An 18,096-nucleotide genomic window follows, 5' to 3' on the forward strand; every position below is an offset into this window, starting at 1 on the left:
ATTAGACTGAAAGCCCGTCAAACGGCAAAGACTGTCTCTATCTGTGGCCGACTTGTTCATTCCAAGCGCTTAGTACAGTTCTCTGCCCATAGTAAGCGCTCAATAAATACTATTGAATGAATGAATGACGTGTAGTTTCCGGGAGTCTCCCGGATTCCTCTACGTCCCTGACCCCGGACTCTGGAGCTGTTCATCCGATGGTGCTGAACCATACGCGAAACCCTTAGGTCAGAAACGTTTCCAACGGGAGCCCTGCCTCCCTAATCAATCACTCAATCGATTAATGGTATTTGTTTATCGATCAATCGAATTTTTTGAGTGCTTACTTTTTTAGAGCACCGTACTAAGCCCTCGGGAGAGTACAGTATAACAGACACATTCCCTGCCCACAGCGAGAGAGCTTACTGTGTGTAGAGCACTGCACTAAACGCTGAGGAGAGTAATAATAATAATAATGTTGGTATTTGTTAAGCACTATGTGCCGAGCACTGTTCTAAGCGCTGGGGTGGGGGGTACAGGGTAATCAGCTTGCCCCATGTGAGGCTCACAATCTTAATCTCCATTTTACAGATGAGGTAACTGAGGCACCGAGAAGTCAGGTGACTTGGCTAAAATCACGCAGCTGACAGGTGGCAGAGCAGAGATTAGAACCCATGACCTCTGACTCTTAAGACCGTGCTCTTTCCACTGAGCCAGGCTGCTTCTCTGACATAAGAGAGAACGTGCAACAGAGTTGGTAGACACGCTCCCTGCCCGCAACGATCTTACACTCTAGAGGGGCAGACAGACATTCATATAAATAATTAATAATAAATGATTTGTAGCTATGTTCATAAATGCTATGGGGCCGAGGGTGACGTCAATACCAAATACCCAGAGGTCACAGACCCAAATGTATAGACGACGCAAAAGGGAGAGGGGGACGAGGAAAAAAAGGACTTAATCGAGGAAGGGCTGTGACTAATCAATTCATCAATCAATTATTGAGCGTTTACTGTGTGCAAAACACCGTACTAAACCCTTGGGAGAATACAATACAACAGAGTTGGCAGGCTCGTTTCCTGCTCACAACGAGCTTACAGTTCAGAGGGGGAGACAGACATTAGTATACATAAATAACTTGTATAGTTTAAAGATATGTACCCAAGTGCCATAGGGCAGAGAGAGGGGCGAATATCAAATGCCCAGAGTTGGTAAATATGCTCCCTGCCCACAACGAGTTTACAGTCTAGAGGGGGAGACATTCCGATCTTCTCGGAGCCAGAGAACTCAATAGTTAGCGCTGAGGAGGCTAGGTGGCTGGGGGACATCTCGCCGTCAGGTAGGGAATTACCAGGATTTGGAGAAACGATCAAGAGAAAAGTCAATGGAATTGGGGGCAGGGGGAGGAGGGAGAGGAAGGACCCTGCTGGATACGCCCTTCTTCTAGAAACATCAGAGAATTCCTCAGCTTTGGATTCTTCACTTTAGGTAGAAGGATCTGAACCCCCCGAGAGTCGGCCCGATTTCCCTCGCCGGCGCCTCGCCCCTACAAGCGCTTGGAGCTCCTCTCGGCGACCGACGGTTTCAACGAAATCTCCCCTCCTGGCTAATCCAGAGTTTAGGATTTCACCTCCTTGCCCTCCGGGATCGGCGACGTCCTTTTCCCACCCCTCAGCCCTCCACTCCAAGGCCAGTCCCGCCTCGCTCTGCTTATCTGAGCTCCGGTCTTCATTACTGACCCAGTGAATCACTCCTTTTAGGGGCTTTGAGTCATTCCTGAGCGAGGTGGGAAATAATGATAATAATAATAATAATGATGGTATCTGTTAAGCGCTTACTATGTGCCAGGCGCTCTACTAAGCTTTGGGGTGGATACAAGTGAATCGGTTTGGATATAGTCCTTGTCCTGCACTGGGCTCACAGTTTTATTCCCCATTTTACAGATGCGGTAACTGAGGCACGGAGAAGTGAAGTGACTTGCCTAAGGTCACGCAGCAGACAAGTGGCGGAGTCGGAATTAGAATTCATGACCTTCTGACTCCCAGGCCCGTGCCCGTGCTCTATTCACTATGCCATGCTGCTTCCCTATCGCGGGAAGAGAGATAATGATGATGGCATTTGTTAAGCGCTTACTATGTGCCCAATACTGTTAATAATGTTGGTATTTGTTAAGCGCTTACTATGTGCAGAGCACTGTTCTAAGCGCTGGGGTAGACACAGGGGAATCAGGTTGTCCCACGTGGGGCTCACAGTCTTCATCCCCATTTTACAGATGAGGTAACTGAGGCACAGAGAAGTGAAGTGACTTGCCCAAGGTCACACAGCAGACAAGTAGCAGAGCTGGGATTCAAACTCATGACCTCTGACTCCAAAGCCCGTGCTCTTTCCACTGAGCCACGTACTGTTCTAAGCGCTGGGGTAGATACAAAGTAATCAGGGTATCCCACGTGGGGCTCACAGTCTTAACTTCTCAGTGCCTCAGTTACCTCATCTGTAAAATGGAGATTAAGTGACTTGCCCAAAGTCACACAGCTGATAAGTGGCAGAGCTGGGATTAGAGCCCCCTACCTCTGACTCCCAAACCCGTGCTCTTTCAACTCAGCCACGCTACTTCTCTAGTCTAGAGTTAGTCTGTGATCCCCTGTAAGTTAAATGACTTACCCAAGGTCACTCGGCAAGAGAGTGACAGAGAGGGATTAGAGTCCAGGTTTCTTTGCCTCCACGCTGGTGCTCTTTCCACTAGGCTACCTTGTTTCTCTAATCCCAACCCAGCCCTGAGCTGAACCTTTCTGGCTATTCCTGGATCTCGTCTATCTCTCCACTGACCTCTCGCCCACGTCCTGCCTCAGGCCTGGAACCTCCTCCCTCTCCATATCGGTCAGACGATCACTCTCCCACCTTCAAAGCTTTATTAAAAGTACATCTCCTCCAAGGGGAATTCCCCGACTAAACCCTCAATTCCTCTTCTCCCACTCCTTTCTTGCGTCGCCCTTGCACTTGGATTTGCACACTTTATTCACCTCTCCCTCGGCTCCACAGCACTAATTAAGACTGTGACCTCCATGTGGACAGGTATTGCGTCTAACCTGTTAACGCTGTACCTACCCCAGCGCTTAGAACAGTGCTTGGCACATAGTAAGCTCTTAACAAATACCATTATTATTATTACTGTTATTCTCGACACATCTGAAATGTGGTTATGTTAATGTCTTTATCCCCCTCTAGACTGTTGTGGGTGGGGAACGCCTCTTCCAACTCTTTTATGTTGCACTCTCCCAAGCCCTTAGGGATCAAGAAATTCAAATGATTGATTGATTAATTAATTATCTCTACCCACACCCCCCTCTCCAGGCTGCTCCACCTCCCGGTCCAGCAACTCCAGGGTTCAGGGCAAGCTCTCCTGCCCGACTCAGTGCTCAGGAAGGTGTGGGGACCCTCAGTTTCACCATTTAACCCTGGAGGTGGTCTCAGGGCCAAGAGAGCGGACCGCGTCTATGCAGAGAGCCTGGGCGGTGGGATCCCGGGAGTCCACAGCTGGGAGGACGGGGTGGAAAACGAGCATAGGAAACAGCTTGGTCCCATGGAAAAGGCAAGGGCCTGGGAGTCAGAAGACCTAGGTTCGTATTCCAGCTCTGCCACTTGTCTGCTGTGTGATCTTGGGTGAGTCACTTCACTTCTCTGTGCCTCGGTTACCTCATCTATAAAACGAAGGTCAAGACTGTGAGCCGCAAGTGGGTCGTGGATTAGCTTGTATCTACCTGTTCTTAGTACAGTGTCTGGCACACAGTAAGCACTTAACATATACCATAAAACACACACACACAAAACCGGGAACCACGCCCAAGCTAAGGAGAATGCACGGAACAGTTCCAAGGGGGAGGGAAAATAGGAAAACAAACCCTAGAAGGACAGGCTAGAATTCTAGGCTCTGGTTTCAACTCTGCCCCTGACTTCCCTCTGTTGCCATGATAGTCTCTCCTGTGCCCGCAATGAGGTCAAGACTCAACTCAATCCCGAGGGTCTTGCTGAGCCATATATACATATCAGTACTTAATTATAAACGTATCTGTAATTTATTGATTTATATTAATGATTGCCTCCCCCTCTAGACCGTAAACTCGTGTGGGCAGGGAATTTATCTGTTTATTGTTATATTGTACTCTACTGCACTCTTAGTACAGTGTTTTGCATTCATTAAATGCTCAATAAATACAACTGAATTGAACTGCATTGAATTGAACCAGCCACAAAACCAACACGCCCCACCATCATGCCCAAGGATTCCTTGACCCTAACTAAGGCCGGAGGTCAGAGAGAAACCTGCCAGGACCTAAAATAAAATCAGACTGTGGGTGACTCTGAATTACAATAAAATAGAAAATGCTATCTCTGGGTTTAGCATTGGGGCTGGATATTATTCGGCTTCTGCTGCCGCTTCCACCCCCAGATACATTATTTCTCTGACATGGGGAGGAAAACAGGCTGGCTGAACCTGTTGTGATTTTCATCATTTTGCTGACTCTTATTGTTAGCCCAGGGTACTAGCACAGTGGAAGTCCCGGAATCCCAACGCTGCAAGGGGCCTTGAGAGGTCTTGGATCCATCTTCCTGGCTCCAGGAAAGTGAATGACTGAACTGACCCTCCCCTTGGGAATGACCTAACAGGGCACATGCATTATTATAAGGACTGCCACTCCACCCCACCCCTGCCCCACCCATCTCCCTCCCAGCTGTCCCTCAGAAGTCACTGCATAGCTAACCATGTCCCCCGGCCTAGAGACTGATACAATCCCAAAGCAGCTTTTACCACCAGGTCTGCAGTCCAAGCACCTGGCTTTCCTTCTGGGGTTCCTAGGAGCTGGAAGCAGGCAAGAGTTTTAGGAAAGGACCAGCTGAACTGGCTGCACTCTCTGGGTGACTCATCCTGGAGGAGTGGACAGTGGAGATTTGGGGTTCTAAGGAACTCCCCCAACTTTGTGGGCAGGTAATGTCACAGTTTACTGTTGCACTGTACTTTCCCAAGCCCTCAGTACAGTGTTCTGCACACAGTAAGCGCTCAATAAATACTATTGAATAAATGAATGAATGAATGAGCCTTGTCAATGTCTGCTCTTCTCTGGCAGGGAAGAGCATCCCAGGAGTCAAGTTTAGGACTGGGAATGGAACCCAGACGTTCTGATCCCCCGAATCCAGCACTTCTTCTCCTTCCCCATGCCGCTGTTGTTCTACAGACAGTCCTCTACCCTCCTCTTTCCCACCACAGGGAAATACTGGTTTCTGCCAAGAATGGTCTGCCCCTTCTGCCACTGATGATTGGAGGGAGAGGGGATGATGGGAATCCTGTTGCCCCTCTGCTTTTCTGGTGCACCCCAGGAAAGCTTCTATGCCACCCTTCCGGCCCCTCCCCTTCTCCTCTCCTGCTTCTCTGTCCACGCCTTCCTGCATAGGAGGGTGGGGTGGCTTTCAAGAATCGACCAGAGACGTAGCAGATTTCTTTTGAACCCCGCTAAATTCCCTCCTTCCGCATCCCAGCTCTTGGCGGTAAAAATAGTGGGTGCCGTGAAAACGAAACCTAACGAGACCTCCTTCCTGGCCTTAATTGTTGCCACGGCAATGACCTCTGTCAGCCATCTTTAATTAACTCGGAATAGATCTCGCCAAATGAGTTTCTCCCTCAAATTGCTTAGCAGTCCTCGCAGTCACGCAGTTCCCTCCCAACAGCCCCTCTCACCCCTCACCCTATTTCCTGCACTCTGCGTTGGTGAGGTTTCGAGCTGCCCAGCCAAGGGTGGTTGGGTATGCCTCCTCCTTCCCCTTACCCCATCTCCATCCTATCTCTGCCCATCCTGCCCCCTCAGGCTTCCTGCTGGGTGGGGCTCTTGTCTGGCTGCCCCTCTGAACCCACCCAGAATCAGGAGGTAACAGTAATAATAATTGTAGTATCTTTTAAGCACTTACTATGTGCCAGGCACTGTACTAAGCTCTGGAGTGGGTACAAGCAAATCGGGTTGGACAGGGTCCCTGGCCCATGTGGGGCTCACAGTCTCAATCTCCATTTTACAGATGCGGGAACTGAGGCCCAGAGAATAATAATGTTGGTATTTGTTAAGCGCTTACTATGTGCAGAGCACTGTTCTAAGTGCTGGGGTAGATACAGGGTCATCAGGTTGTCCCACGTGAGGCTCACAGTTAATCCCCATTTTACCGATGAGTTAACCGAGGCACAGAGAAGTGAAATGACTTTCCCAGGGTCACACAACAAACAAGTGGCAGAGTTGGGATTAGAACCCAGGTCCTTCTGACTCCCAAGCCCATGCTTTATCCACTAGGCCACACTGAGGGAGTGACGTGGGTGATAGGACAGAGTGGGCAATGGATGAGTGGGAAGTGGGGAAGGCGGCAGGGGGGAGCATTTAGCCTGGGGAAGGCAGCTTAACAGGTGAAAAGGGGGTGAAAAAGGAGCAACTTCAAATTTCTGAAGGCTAGAGAAGCAGCGTCGTTTAGTGGAGAGAGCAGGGGCCTGGGAGTCTGAAGGACCTGCGTTCTAATCCCGGCTCTCCCACTTGTCGCTGTGTGACCTTGGGCAAGTCATTTCACTTCTCTTTGCCTCAACTACCTCATCAATACAATGAAGTACTAAAATGGGGATTTCCCACGGACTCTGTCCAACCTGATTAGCTTGTATCTACCTCAGGGTTTATAGTACAGTAGTGCCTAATACATAGTAAACACTTTGAAAATACCATTAAAAAACCAAACGTATAGTTCTGTCTGGCTCAGTCTTGTCCACTATTTGCCCACCTCTGTGTTCCCCCTTTTTTTTGATGGAATTTGTTAAGTGCTTACTAAGTGCCAAGCACTGTACTAAACGCTGGGGTAGAAACAAGATAATCAAGTTGGACACAGTCCTCGTCCTACATGGGGCTCACACTCTAAATCTCCATTTTACAGATGAGGTAACTGAGGCCTAGAAAAGTTAAGTGACTTGTCTAAGATCACACAGGAGACGAGTGGCAGTGCTGGGATTAGAACCCAGGTCCTTCTGACTCCCAGGCCCACGCTCTTTCCACTAGATCATGCTGCTCCTCCCGGGGGTACCTTTGACTGAAGATGCCTGGGGATACAGAGGGGAGACGTGATGAAGGGGGGAGCTGGATGAAGAAGGGTATAAGACCAAGAAAAACCTAAAATCTTGACACTCACATGTGCAAACATTCACACATACTCACATCCTTACATACTCATATACTTACACTTTCAAACATCCATCCACACAGACGCATGCTCATGTGCACACACAGACACACATTCTCACAAGCATTTACATGCAGATTCTCACATACATGTAGATTCATAGAAATACACGCTTACACATCCATATTGACACGCGCATACAAACCCAAACTGGTAGGAATTTGCACAACCTCAATCAGTACCACTAAAACTCAACAGTGTGTGCTGCCATGGAGGTCATACAATTTGTTCCTATAGCCTCAGATTGACCCCACCCCAGCCACCTTTCTAACGTTTCATGCTTTTGGTGACCGAAGTACCAGCGAAAGAGTGTGCGTGGCTCAGAAAAGCCCATCGCCACTGCCGGAAACACATTTAAAGCATAGAGAATTATGGCCTAGTGGAAAGAGCACAGGCCTGGGTTTCAGAGGACCTAGGTTCTAATCCTGTTACTGCCACTTGACTGCTTTGTTGCCTTGGGCAAGTTACTTAACTTCTCTGGGCCACAGACTGGAGGAGAGCCACAGAGTAAAGGGGTCCAACCTGGTTCTAATGTCCCCCTACCCCCTAACCAGAATGATGCTGGGCCTTTCTCTGGGGGGCATGGCGGGCAGGGGAAGCAGGAAAGGACCTGGGAAGAGGGGCTGCATCATGGTCTGAAACATGAGCGAAAGGAGGGTAAGCTCCTTGTGGGAAGAAATCATGTCTACCAACTCTATTGTATTGTTCTCTCCCAAGCCCTTAGTACAGTGCTCTGCACACAGTAAGTATCCAATACATACTATTGATTGATTGACAAACTTTTACCAAGTGCAGGGGAGGGTGCTAATTTGCCCTAGGTCTGTGCTCTCATCTCACCCCATTTCCCAATAGCCTTCTCCCTATTCAGCCTGTGAGTAGCTTCCAATCAATCAGTCAGTTAATGATATTTATTGAGCACCTACTGTGTGCAGAGCATTGCACTAAATGCTTGGAGAGTACAGTAAGTAAGCCCTCTTTGAAAGAGTAAGGGTCTGATAATCAGAAGACTTGGGTTTTGATCAAAGCTCTGCCACTTGCCTGCCATGTGACCTTGGACATGTCACTTCACTTCTCAATGCCTCAGTTTCCTCATCGGTTCAATACCTTTCCTCCTTTACTTAGACTGCGAGCCTCTTGTGGGACAGGAACTGTATTTGACTTAATTATCTTATATCTACCCCAATGCTTAGAACAGTGCTTGCCACATAGTAAGCTCTTAGTGCACAATAAATACCACTGATTTATTGATTGCTTACTGTGTGCAAAGCACTGTACTAAGCACTTCGGAGAGTACAATACAAAAGAGTCAGTAGACATGTTCCCTGCCCATAATGAGCTGCCACAGTTATTATTATTGTTAGGCACTTACTATGTGCCAAGCATGATGCTAAACTCTGAGGAAGAAACGGCACAATCGACCTGGAGCTAATCATCCTCCCCCACCCCCCCGGGGACTTCGGAACCAGTCTGTGACTCTGCCCCTCCTTCTTTCCCCACCCCAGTTGTAAGGATTATGGGGGCTGGGCCAGGGCAGTTGGACCCATTGTTTCTCATGGAGTGATTCCTTCCCACAACTGTCACTTAGGGGGCTGCCTTCACAAATTGGAATAGTTGGAAAGCCATAATCCTCGTGGAAATCACAGCCTCTCAGCACTTTTGTTTTTATGGTATTTGTTAAGCGCTTACTATGGGCCAGACACTCTTCTAAGCACTGGGGTAGATACAAGGTAATTAGGTTGGACACAGTATGTCCCACGTGGAGCTCACAGTCTTAATCCCCATTTTTTAGGTGAGGTCACTGAGGCACAGAGAAATTAAGTGGCTTGCCCAAGATCACGTAGAAGACAAACGGTGGAGTCGGGATTAGAACCCAGGTCCTTCTGACTTCCAGGCTTGTGGTCTATCTACTAGGCCAAGCTGCCATTTTAACCTCCCTTGTGGCTGTGTTAGGGACTTCTGTGACTGTTGTATTCTGAGCAGAAAGGATCCTGATCAATCAAACAATGGTATTTATTAAGCGCTTACTTTTTGCAGAGCACTATACTAAACACTCGGGAGAGTACAATACGGTAGAGTTGGTAGACATAATGCATGCTCACAAAGAGTTTACAGACTAGAGGGGAAAGCAGACGTTAAAATAAATTACCAATGGGTACATACAAAAGTGCTGTGGGGACAGAGTGTAAACTACAGGGTTTAACGGGTATAGACTTTATTATTAATAATAATAATATTTGTTAAGCACTGACTGTGTATTAAGCACTCTTCTAAGTGCTGGGGTAAGACACAAGATAATCAGGTTGGGCACAGTCCCCATCCCACACGGAGCACAAAATCTATGTAGGAAGAGCAGGTACTGGATCCACATTTTATAGTTGAGTAAACTAAGACTCGGAGAAGTTAAGTGACTTGCCCAAGGTCATACAGTAGGGAAGTGGCTGAGATAGGATTGGAACCCAAATTCTCTGACTCCCAGGCTTTCCACTATAGCACATAGCTTCATACATAGGTGACACAGAAGGGAGGGCTAAAAATAGAGGAAGCGAATGCTGAAATTCTGCTCCTCTAGCTGCAGTTGTTCTTACCCCACCCATAAATGTTCTTATCTGTATTACTTTTTGCATTTTTGGTGTTTCATCCATCATTTGATGGGGAGCCCCTCCAAGGCCAGAGACGAAGGCCAACCCTCCTCCTGATGTGGTTTCTTAGTGCTTAGTACAGTACTTTGCATAGAGTAGGTACTTAATAAATACACTTACTACTACTACTTCTGCCACTCACGGACAAAACAGAGGAGTAGTGTAGCCTAGTGGGGCCTAGGAGTCAGAAGAACCTGGGTTCTAATTGCAGCTCTGCCACTTGTCTGCTGTGTGACCTTGGGCCAGTCACTTAACTTCTCTATGCCTCAATTACCTCATCCTGGGGATTAAGATTGTGAGCCCCATATGGGACATGGACTGTGTCCAACCGGATTATTTTCTGTCAATCTCAGGATTTAGTACGGTGACTGGAGCATCGTAAGCACTTAACAGATACCCTAAAGAAAACAGACCACTCAAGAGCTCCCTGCCTTGTGCAATTGTCTCTGTGCCTCGGTATCTTTGTCTGTAAAATGGGGATTAAATACTTTGGTCTCCTTTCCCCTTAGACTATGTCCCATGTAGGACAGGGACTGAGTCTGATGTGATTGTATTTAGTCCAGCGCTCAGCCCAATGATTGACACGTAATAATCCTGAACAAACATAATAGTTATTGTTATTATCATCAATATTGTTGTTGTTGTTACTGTTATTAGACACTTCTTAGAGAGTATGCAGCACTCTGGGGACCTGGACAATCCCCAGAGAAGGCATGGCCAGCTGGGCCAGACAGCTAGCGGGTGTGAGACTGTTTGCTTTCGGATCGATCGAAACCGTCATGGGGGAGCCAGAACACCTGAGAGCCTGAAGGGGGCCACCCGTGCCAGGGTGCAGCACTCTGGTTCTTCCATGGTGAGGACGGTTTTGTCTTTCCCACCTTTCCTAGTCTTTCATGTCTCCCCACTCCTCAAGAACCTCCAGTGGTTGCCCATCCACCTCAGTCTCAAACAGAAAGTCCTTACCATCAGCCTGAAAGTACTCCATCACCTTTTCCCCTCCTACCTCACCTCGCTGGTCTACTGTAATCCAGCCCCCAAACTTTGCTCCCCTAATGCCAACCTACTCACTATACCTCGATTTCATCTATCTTGCCGCCAACCCCTTTCCCACATCCTTCCCCTAGCCTGGAAGTCCCTCCCCCTTCGTGTATGCCAGACCACCACTCTCTCCACCTGCAAAGCATTATTAAGGTCACCTTTCCTTCCGAAGGCCTTCCCCAACTAAGCCTTCCTTGCCCCTGCTCCCTCTCCCTTCTGTGTCTTGGATCTGTGACGTTTGGGCATTTGGTCTTCATCCCATCCTCAGTCCCTCAGCCCTTATGAACATATCTTTAAATTATATATTGTAAACTATTTATATTAATGCCTGTCTTCCCCTTTAGACTGTAAGTTTGTTGTCAACTCAATGTATGGTATTGTACTCTACCAAGTGCTTAGTTCAGTGCTCTGCACACAGTAAGCGTTCAGTAAATCCCATCGATGATGATGATGATGATGACGACCACGACGATGATCTCTGTAGGATCCGGATGACTTCCATCAGTGGTCCAGAATCCCTCGGAAGTCTCCGCTGCCAGTGTAGATGCAGCTGTATCTCTCCAGACCCTGGCCCTGGCTTCTCTGCGCAGGGGGAGACCGACTTCCTCTAGACTGTAAACTCATTGTGGGCAGGGAATGTGTCTGTTTTTTGTTTTATTGTACTCTTCCAGGTGCTTAGTACAACGCTCTGCACACAACAAGCGCTCAATAGATACCCCTGGCTCACATCTTACCTTTGGCCTGGAACGCCCTCCCTCTTCAAATCCACCAGACAATTACTCTCCCTGCCCTTCAAAGCTTTACTGAAGGCACATCTCCTCCAAGAGGCCTTCCCAGACTAAGCCCCACTTTCCTCATCTCCCACTCCATTCTGCAGCACTCTGACTTGCTCCCTTTGCTCTTCCCTAACCGCCGGCCCCCCAGCACTTATGTATATATCTGTAATTGTATTTATTTATATCAGTGCCTATTTGTACTGATGTGTGCCTCCCTCCCCCCGCCCACCGCCCCCGAGTGTGAGCTCACTGTGGGCAGGGATTGTCAGTCTTTATTGTTGTATTGTACTTTCCCAAGCACTTAGTGTAGTGCTCTGCACAAAGTAAGCACTTAATAAATATGATTGAATAAATGAATATAGTCAGATGCTCTCGACGGAGAGGGAGGGTCCCTGGGGTTGACCCTCCCCTCTTGGGAATATGGGGGTAGGGGAAGTGTGTGTGGGGACATCTATTCTATCCAGAGCTCTGTTCACAGTAAATACTCTATAAATGTCAATGATTGATGGCTCCGCGTGCCACCTGGGGCTGAGGTCTTCTAGTTTCCCCCCCCCCAAAGTATGGGACATTTCTTTTTCCCTTGCTCCTTTTTCTCCCCCCAGTCATCCCCCTCATTCACTGGCTGGGCCAGGCCTGGGCCCCTTGGCTCGGAGAGCGGACAAACATGGATGGGAAAGGTCGCCCTCACAGGACTGGGGAAGGGGGGGCATCTGCTGAGCCTGGGTAGCACTTTCCATATGCTGGGGTCAGTGTGGAAAGCAGGTGGAGGTCGTGAAAGAAGGTTATCTGCAGCCTCAACCCCTTTGACCACTCTGCTGGACCTCAGTTCCCCCTAGCTCCCAAGGCCCAGAGGGAGAGGGAATGGGGATTTCCAGCAAGATTGGCTGAGGGCCCCAATATCTTCCCTCTTTGCCCCTGGGCAACAGGGCCTGGAAGAGAAACAAGCAACACAACGTGTCAGTGTACAAATGTGTGGATCTCTCTGAGCTATGCTGATCCAAGCACCTTATCCCATCTTGACTACTGCATCAGCCTCCTTGCTGACCTCCCTGCCTCCTGTCTCTCAGTCAATCAATCTTATTTACTGAGTGCTTACTGTGTGCAGAGCACTATACTAAGCACTTGGAGAGTACAATATAACAATATCACAGACACGTCCCCTGCCCACATTGAGCTTACAGTCTAGAGGTAGAGATGAACATTAATAGAAGTAAATGATGATGATGATGATATTAAGTTTTTACTATGTGCCAAGCACTGTTCTTAGCGCTGGGATAAACTGCGGAAATAAACTGCAGATAAACACCTAAGTGCTGTGGAGCTGAGGCAGGGGACGAATAAAGGGAGCAAATCAAGATGATGCAGAAAGGAGTGGGAGTAAAGGAAATGAGGACTTAGTCAGGGAAGGCCTCTTGGAGGAGATGTGCCTTCAATAAGGAGTTGAAGAGGGAAAGAGTAATTACCGGATATGAAAAAGGAGGGCGTTTCAGGCCAGAGGCAGGGTGTGGCCGAAAGGTGAGCGGCGAAATAGATGAGATCGAGGTACAATGAGTAGGTTGACATTAGAGGCGCAAAGTGTGCAGGCTGAGTTGTAGTAGGAGAGCAGTGAGGCGAGGTAGGAGTGGGCAAGGTGATAGAGTGCTTTAAAGCCGATGGTAAGGAAGGGCGTGGGAGAAAGGATGGCAGCAAGAATGGGGAATGGAATGTGCGTGCTCGGCTGTAGCAGGAGATTAGTGAAGTGAGGTAGGAACGGATAAGCTGGTGAGAACTACGTGCTGCTGTGTCTGCTCTGCACCACACTCGGGTCTGGTAGATAAAACAGAGTCCTCTGCTCCGTCCCATCTCTGCTAGGTGGGAGAGTTGGTCTTGCTTTTCTGGCCTGCCCGCCTCAGGAAACGACACCTGCTGAGAATATGGCAAACACGGCCGTGGCCTCGCCTTCAAGGCCTGGGATTTTTTTGTTTTAATGGAATCTGTTAAGCATTTACTACATGCTATGCACTGTACTAAGTACTGGAGTAGGTACAAGTTAATCAGGCTGGACACGAGGACTGTCCCAGGTGGGGTTTACCGTCTTAATCCCCATCATACAGATGAGGTAATCGAGGCTTAGAGAGGTGAAGTAACTTGCCCAAGGTCACACAGTAGACAAGTGGCCGAGTGGGATTAGAACCCTGGTCTTCCTACTCTCAGGCCCAGTCTCTTTCCATTAGGCCACGCTGGATGTCGATGAAGATGAGGGGCTGCGGCGACCGAGGGTAGCCACCGACTCCCTCTTCACCCCAGGAACCATGATTGTCCACGGACTCTCCCTTCCCCCGGAGCAGGGAGGATTCCAGGGCAACGGGCAGCCAAATGGACCAGAGCATCCTCTTTGGAAGCCGGAGAGTTAGGTCAGGGCGACTCCCTGTCCACTTTGCCCGCCCCAAAGGCTTGGGAGAAGCCAAGAAAGCCAGGCGAGATCCCAAATGCAATGATTATGATTCAGAACTATGGCGCTGAGCAAAGCACTGTTGGACCCGCAAGGTAGCGCTTCTGGCGACCGGCGAACAAGCCTCAACAGGCTCGAACGGGCCCAGAGTGCTTTGCCATGGCGGCACCTAGTGGTAGGCAGGGGAACTGCATCTGGCTGCAAACGGGCCAAAGGAGAGGACGGGCACCAATAACCGAGAACACCCCGATCTCTCCCATTCTACCCGTTCCCGATCAATCAATAAATCATTATTTTCCCCTGAGCACTTAATGTGTGTACTAAGCGCTTGGGAGAGTACAATACCACAGAGTTAGCTGACAGGTTTCCTGCCCAAAACAAGCTTAGAGGCTACCTGGGGAGATAGACATTAATATAAATAATTTATAATTCTCACCTCTGCTTTTCCCTTCAACAGTGTCTCCGTCCTAGGCTTTAACCACTCTCTGGTCGATCCGGACTTCCCGGAATTTCAGGGTCCTGGCACGTAGTAAATGCTTAACAAATACCATCATTATTATGATGATGGTGGTTCAGGAGGCGATCACCCAAGAAAGTATTCGTGAAAGGCAGTGGGTTGCCTGCTCTCTTTTCTCTTATCCAACACTAGGATGAAAGCTCGTTGTGGGCAGGCAACGTGTCTGCCAACTCTGTTGCATTGTACCCTCCCAAGTGATTACTTAATACAGTGCTCTGCCCACAGTAAATGTTCAGTAAATACTATTGATTTATTGATTGATTGTCAGGGGGTGGGGGTGGAGGAGAGTGATTCCCTCTGGAATCCATCCAGCCAGTACTGACAGCAGCTCTGATAGTTATAATTAATTATTGTGGTATTTGTTAAGTGCTTACTATGTGCCAAGCACTGTTCTAAGCCCTGGAGTAGATAACAGAATCATCAAGCCCCACATGGGGCTCATATTGTAAGTAGGAGGGAGAACAGGTATTAAATCCCCATTTTACAAATGAGGGATCTGAGGCGTAGAGAAGTTAAGTGACTGTCCCAAAGTAACAAGTAGACAAACGGCTGATCTGAATTACAACCCAGGTCCTCGGACTCCCGGGCCTGAGCTCTTTCCAAAGCACACTTGAAAATCTCTTCACTTCTGTCTGGGATGGACTTTTGGGTAAGAGTGCAAGGGTTAGAAAATGGGCTCTTTGGAGTGCAGTATTTTAAGGAATACAATTTCCTCTGCCTCGTTAGACTTACTGCACACATCACCTAGGTTCCTACACTGTAAGAAGGCATTATAAGTGACCTTGGGCAAGCCGCTTAATTTCTCTGTGCCTCAGTTTATCTTATTGGTAAAATGGGGATTAACTAGTCTTTGTCCAGCTTGATTAGTTTGTATCTACCACAGTACTTAGTACAGTGCCTGGTCCGTAGTAAGCACTTAAAAAAACATTAAAATAAAGAGGGAGATTAGAGCCTAGGGAGTCCCGGGTTGGGCTTCGACGGTACCCCGGTGCCCAAGGTTGCGGGTAGAGTTTTTTCAAACAAACATTGGCAGAAATGGGGACAGAGGTGGGTCACAGCCTTGAAGGACAGGATAGGAGAGACAGGGTCAGGCTTTGCAGGGGCTGATATCCATCCCTCTTTCCAATGCTTTCTTTCTGCTCGTGGTCCATTAGGAACAGCAGATCTAAGAGGCCAAGGGCTAGTGAGTCCCCAGTGCAATCTGGCATGCAGAATCTGGTTGACCCCCACCCCTGGCTGAGACAAGGCAAGCCCCTCTCTGGAACCCAGAGAGAACAGGGTCCTGGACGAGGAGATCATAGGAAGCATGGAAATTTGCCGAGGATGCAGACCGCCTGCTATCACACCAATCGGGGGAAAATCCAAACAAGTGTTCTTGGCCTTAAACGTGCTCAGATGGCCCCGAAGTCTTTCCTGAATATCCACAGACCCAGATCCAGAATTTGAAGCAATGTACACCCAGGATGGAGAAAAGAGGAGCAGCAAGGAAGGGATTGCAGGAACCAGGACTGCAAAGTGACTCCTCTAGAATATCTGATCAATCCCCTTACCACTCTACTCACGCCCCCTCCTCAGTCACCTCAGGACTCTCTCTTGTTACTGATTCATTTATCTACTTACGTTTACTGTTTATATCGATTTCCACCCACCTTTAGTTTTTCTGTGTTTATCATTTACCTAGGCTGTCTTCTCCATTCGACCATAAGCTCTTTGAAGGTAGATGATTCTCTTTATAGTTCTTTGGTCTGTTCTCCAAGTGCTTGGCTCAGTGCTTTGTACACAGTGGATACTGAAGACTGTGCTCTGCAACCAGAAATATCTCAGTTCTGTGCTCTGTACCCAGTAGATACCCAGTGCAATATTCTGGGTCCGATAAGCACTCAGGATTGCTGATGATGGTGATTCACCAGCTCAGCGCGCTTGAAAATCTTCTGTCTGGGTTGGACTTTTGGGTAGGAGTGCAAGGGGGAGAAAATGGGCTCTTTGGAGTACAACATTTTAAGAAATACGATTTCCTCTGCCTTGTTAGACTTCCTGCACACATCACCTAGGGACCTACATTGTAAGGAGGCAATATAAAGCGTTTTGTAAAGAGTTGTAGCTTTTTGGTTATTTCCTCAATTTTTTAAAAATACAGCAGCAAAGGATTCTGAAGATCTTGGATAGCCGTTATCCAATGCTATTAAATGCTCTGTGAAAAACATTTCTGAACTCCCCAGATTTGGAAGGAACGCCGGATTGAGCATGGCTTTAATGGTTTCAAAAAAACAAAGATATTATTGCTCCCTTTCCTCACTGATCTCCTCATCACCTCCCCAAGACGAGCTCCGGTTTCGGTTCGGAAAATAAAGGTGCAGGACCTGGGATCCCATCGAATCGAATCCGGATACTCTGGAACTGTCCATGCCCCGCTGTTTGATCTTTATGAGGTCACTTAACCTCTCTTGGCCCCTGCCTCCCTATACGGTAAAAGGAGGTGTGGAATAATTGAAGGAGAGGAGATGTAATAATAATAATGTTGGTATTTGTTAAGCGTTTACTCTGTGCAGAGCACTGTTTTAAGCGCTGGGGTATACAAGGTAATCAGGTTGTCCCACATGAGGCTCACAGTCTTCATCCCCATTTTACAGATGAGGTAACTGAGGCACAGAGAAGTTAAGTGACTTGCCCACAGCCACACAGCTGACAAGTGGCAGAGCTGGGATAGTGTATGTTAAGTGCTTACCCTGTGCCAAGCCCTGTACTAAGCACGGGGGTAGATACAAGAGCATCAGATCCCTCATGGGGCTCATAGTCTAAGTAGGAGATAATGTTGGTATTTGTTAAGCGCTTACTATGTGCCGAGCACTGTTCTAAGCGCTGGGGTAGACACAGGGGAGTCAGGATGTCCCAAGTGGGGCTCACAGTCTTAATCCCCATTTTACAGATGAGGTAACTGAGGCACAGAGAAGTTAAGTGACTTGCCCACAGTCACACAGCTGACAAGTGGCAGAGCTGGGAATCGAACTCATGATCTCTGACTCCAAAGCCCGTGCTCTTTCCACTGAGCCACGGGGAGAACAGGTATTGAGTCCCCGTTTTGCAGATGAGGGAAATGAGGTACAGAGAAGTGAAGTGACTTGCCCAAGATCACGCAAGTGGCGGAGCTGGGATTCGAACCCAGGTTCTCTGACTCGCAGGCCCGTGCTCTTTCCCCTGGGCCACGCTGAGGTAGCAGCGGAAAGAGAACCCTGGCTCCAGAGTTCTGAATTCAAGTTCTGGCTCTCGCATTGGGCCATGGTGGCTCAGTGGGTAAGTCACACGGCTCGCGGAACCTTAGTTTTCCCTTCTGTAAAACTGGCAGGATGTCTGGCGGACCCCACGTCCCAGGAACTCTCCAGAAAAAAAGGTGCTGAAAGAAGACCGAGGCCCTTTTGACTTCCCAATTCCAGCCCTTCAACTCTTCGGGGGTAAGTAATA

Source organism: Ornithorhynchus anatinus, chromosome 5 (genome assembly GCF_004115215.2).
Source record: "Ornithorhynchus anatinus isolate Pmale09 chromosome 5, mOrnAna1.pri.v4, whole genome shotgun sequence".
In the NCBI taxonomy this organism is placed as follows: domain Eukaryota; kingdom Metazoa; phylum Chordata; class Mammalia; order Monotremata; family Ornithorhynchidae; genus Ornithorhynchus; species Ornithorhynchus anatinus.